Source organism: Crocodylus porosus, unplaced genomic scaffold (genome assembly GCF_001723895.1).
Source record: "Crocodylus porosus isolate Cpor-Errol unplaced genomic scaffold, CroPor_comp1, whole genome shotgun sequence".
NCBI lineage: Eukaryota > Metazoa > Chordata > Crocodylia > Crocodylidae > Crocodylus > Crocodylus porosus.
This window is the reverse complement of record NW_017728950.1, coordinates 12,069,232-12,074,043: the sequence shown is the minus strand read 5'-3', so window position 1 is coordinate 12,074,043 and position 4,812 is coordinate 12,069,232.

The following is a 4,812-nucleotide window of genomic DNA, read 5'->3' as shown; positions in this document are numbered from 1 at the left end:
GGCGGGCGGGAGCAGCCGGGCTCAGCTCCGCGCGGGCGGGGGCACTGGGCGGCTCCGAGCCCCCCGATTGGCAGACGCCCGGGCCAATCGCCGCGCGCCCTCACGCCCCGCCAGGGACTGAGAGACAAAGGCCGGGGCAGAGCGGCGCCACCCAGCGGCCGCCGGGGGAAGGGCAGCGCGGGGTGCGGAGCGGACCTGAGGCGCGCGGCAGGTGAGGGCGGCCGGGCATTGGCTGGCTGCGGGGCGCGCCCGGCTCCCTGCTCGCCTCGGGCTGTGCCTTCCCCCTTCCCCGGCAGCATTTGCTAGGGTAGGAACTGGCCAGCGGTTGGGGCTCTGCGGCAGCCCCTGGGTAGACTCCCAGCACCCTGGGATGGGCTCACAGCACCCCGCTATAGACTCCTGGCACCCTTCTGAAATGCCAGCTCTTGGTTTCCACTTTTTTTTTTTTTTTTTTGCCTACAGGAAAATAATAGAGCTTTTTTTTTTTCCTCTTGAGCAGTCTCTGGGTTGATGTTGTGACTCCCATTCGCATGCCGAATGGTGCTGCCACTGGATGGCTGCCCATGGCACCCTTGCAAGAGTCTCACGGCACCCGTGGCGTGCTGTTTGAGAATCGCCGTGCTGGTGAGACGCTCAGGCCATTCCACTGAACTCGTTTTGAAGGGCATTGGCAGTCCCTCAGCTCGAGGAGAGTGTCTACCATCATCTCCTTAATGGGTCTTGAGGTGGCCGACAGTTCGGTGCGGGGTGCACAAAGCAAAGAATCCAGCTTGTCCCACTTGGTGGTGGTGGTTGGGGGTGCTCTGCAGGACTGCAGAAGTAAGGCAATGCAAACTTCTGTTGCAGCAATGGCTGTGGAGAGTGGTTCTCAAGCAGTGTGTCATTCATCCTGGGGTGCCTTGAGAACCTTCCAAGGGTGCTATGAGAATTCACACGAAGTTAGCACCATTGAGAGTGCAACTATGATTGACAAGATAAACCTGGGATTTCAAATAGGAATCTGTACATGTTAAGAATATCCTGCCCAGTTATGGTCTTTCTGAGTTCTTTGCAACAAAAGAACTGCTCTAAGCATTCTTCTGTAGTCACAAAACAAGTGAAACTTAAGAGTTGGCAGATTTGAGGTCCCCCTTAGAAAATGCCAAGGAGGGGCTCTTATATAAAGGAAAGCACATCTGTTGATTAAGAAAGTACTGCTCTTACATTGTTCAGTTTCAGAGTAGGACATCTTTAAATACTTCCCATTGAGTTTGGGAAAGGGGAAGGTTGAACTATTGGGGCTGGGATCCAGGATCACATGGATTTTTCTTCCCTTTGTGACCTGCCACAAGTCACTTAATACTTTTACCTCCATTCCCCAAAAGAGAGTAAGTACTTACCTATACCACAGGAGCATTAAGACTGATAAAGTCATGTTTGTAGTAAAAACTTTTATTTCCCAGGTGCCAAATTTATAACCCAAATCAAAGCAACCTGATCCATCAAGTTAGGATGATGTATGCATCAGCAGGAGTGACAAACTTCTGTATAGATATTAATCTTTATTTGCCACTCTTCTGTCTCTGTCGGACTTAAGGCAGAAAGATGGCCACTAAATGGAGTAATGATGCATTTAATTTCCAGTATTAAAGAAAATTACTCATTATACAGCATTGATAGTATGCCCAGAAAAAGAGATGCTTCAGTTTCCCTGCTAGAAGTGAAAAAGCCTGTGTCTGATCTCAAATGTCAGAGAAAGCTGAAGCCTTGTGGAATATTAGTACCTGTGGGACTCAAACAAAAATAGGACAGGCCATGGGTGGTGGGTTAAAATGACATCTAAACAAGAACCTTGCCTAGGAAAACTTTCTTACTGGGTCAGGTTTGCCACTAGTGATGCATAATGGCTGCCACTCCACCTTCACTGGATTTACACCTTTTTAGACTAGCAGTGAATGATCTGAAAGAAACATCCACAGGTCTGAGGCCCAGCAGATGCAATGGGTTGTTTCTAGTGTGCATTTTTATTGTCTTAAAGTTGCTTTTCTAAACAAACAAATATTGAAAACAAAATTAATTTTTTTAATGCTGTTGCAATTTTTTTTAATTGCTGCTTTTCCCCTGCCCCACTGGGAGAGGAGTATTTTTATATCTCTATATACTGTTCAGTACTGAGCTTTTTATCAAGCCTAAGTAGCACAGTTTGCTCTAGCATGTAAAAATGGGAGCTGCAAAGGAACTACTCCTGTATTTAAAAGACAAAAGAAATCACGAGTTAGGCTCCAAGGTACCAAACAATTATACCTGCTCAACTCTGCACATGAGTAGTTTTAATCACTTGAAGACCTAGGGTTACAAGCTAATCTTCATCAGCCCATGCAGAGTCCCACTGAAGGGGGACCCAGGTGACTCAGCTTGATGGTTCGAAACTTAATTTACTTATACCATATATGTTGTGTGTGTATGTGTATATATGTGTGTGTGTGTGTATATATATGTATATATATGCATGTATGTATTCCACACACACCTATAAACATGCCTGTATATGTATATATAGATAGAGGGAGAGGCATGTTTATAGGTATGTGTGTACCAGGTCTAGTTTCTAAAAATATGTTTACTGAAGGCATTCCCTCATTTTCAGACCCCTGGCATTTATATAAATACAGTAACATCCAAGAAAGAAGGCTTCCCATTCTAGTGTAAATGCTCATCACCATGGTATCTTCTCAGTGCCTTCCATCAGTACATTAAGAAATAGGACTAATACATCACATACAGTTCTCTCCTCTCCCCAGCAGCAGAATGGATTCAGTGAAGTGTCTTGTTTCAGGAGGTTTTTATTTTTTTTTTATATACAACTAACTGTTGATACTTATGTATGTTAAAGAAGGCAAGCTCAAAAATAGTATTGTCTTGTAGTTAAAGCAGGTGAGGAGGCTTTTGATAGTCCTCAGCTCCTGGGAGAATGCCTTTTGCACACTCAAGACTTTTCCTTGAGAACGTTCTGATGAGCTTTCACCATTATGGCAAATTCCATTGTGCCACAGAAGCATAATTGCTGACCAAAGGTGCCTTCCCAGCAGTTAAAATGGTCTTGACATCCTAAGCCTAGGCCACCAAGGCCTTGACCGTGATCTGATATTTCTCTAAGAAGACGGAGTAGTGTGTGAAGGGCAGTTTTGTTGTGTTCATTAAACATGCCTGTGTTGCCAGAGAAATTTGCTGCAGAATTCTTCACTAACAGGAATTTCCTAATTGCTGAAGGCTTTATGCCCAGATATCCCATTCCTGTAGTGAGTCCAACAGGTAACAAAGGGCACATCTACAGGTCATCATATGGTGATGTTGCTACAGCATAGTACTTCCAAAAGTACTGGTACTTCCTTTTGGAAGTACTAAAGCATGGCACAGTACGGGTGGGCAGTTACTGTGCTGTGTGCATGGCGTGCAGCTAAGTTTTGCCGCTGTCACCGTAGCAGCATGCTGTACCTGGGGAGTGCACCGCTACGCTGACATAGCTGGTGATCGCATGTAGATTTGTGATCGCTGCATCACCATACCATGTTGCTATATTGCCATAGGGCGATGTGTAACCACACCCAAAGGCATGAATAACAGGTCCTGTTACAGTCAGCCTGGATGAGATGGAGTCTTCTAGCCAACTAGAGATACTAGAAAGTGTATAAATTGTGTAACTACAGTTCCTGGGATTATTTATGTGGAATTCTGTAGCATATTTTTAAATACAGGTGATCAGAAACTGCTGCTATCATTTCAGAAGGTTCAAGGAGAAATGTTTATTCTGATCCTGCACTAACCTGCATACTGTAGTCCAGTGGGGGCCAGACTTTTTGGCAGGCATGCCACAAGTTAGTCCCATGCTCTTCCTGAATGCCACTTAAATCTCCTTTCCATCTGATCTGCTGCTCTGCTTCCTGCTCCCTGCCTGGTCTTCTGTTCTGCTTTCTGCCCTATCTGCTGATGTGCTGCCCGTCTCCTCGCAAATCTACCGCACACACAGAGGCTGTTCATGCAACTTGTGGCACAAATGCTGCTGGTTGGCCACCTCTAGATGTGCACAGGTATTTGCAAGGCTGGAGAAGGCTACACTGAAATAAGGCATCATCATTTCATGTTAATTCAGAATTAAGCGGCCAAAATATAGATTTTCATCTTAATTCCCTTTGCCATTTCATAATTTAAGTGTCTGGCCTCCTTTTCTTTATTTAGAAATTTTGAAACTGAATGGACAATCCATATTACATGACAAACTTTTGTAGGGTGGGGTGGAACTGGGGAGAAACCTGGACTGTGTATTCCTATAAGTAAACAGTTATGTAACAGATGACACAGTTCAGATTGGGGTCACATTATGCTGGCTCTTGTACAAACACAGAAATGAGATAATCCCTGCCCTATAAATTTTATAATCTGAAAATATAAATAGCCAAAGAACTGGGTATGAAGGTACAGTGTACAGCCATGTGAACATAGCAAAAAAAAAAAGGCAAAGTTTTGTTACTTATTGAGGAAAGCTGGGGTGACTTTCTTTTAACTGAGACAGCAGTAGGAAAGAAAGTTGCTCTGTATACAAACTCTTTCTGCAATACAGGTATTAGAGGGATTCCTGCCAACAAGCTCTGCCAAAAATGGAGATTGCAATTTTTCACAGAGTAGCAGAGTCAATTGGGTCGCCAACTGGCTGGAGGGCCGCACCCAGAGGGTGGTAGTGGATGGGTCCTTCTCAACCTGGAAGGATGTGGGCAGTGGGCAGTGGGGTTCCGCAGGGCTCGGTCCTCGGGCCCGCACTGTTCAACATCTTCATCA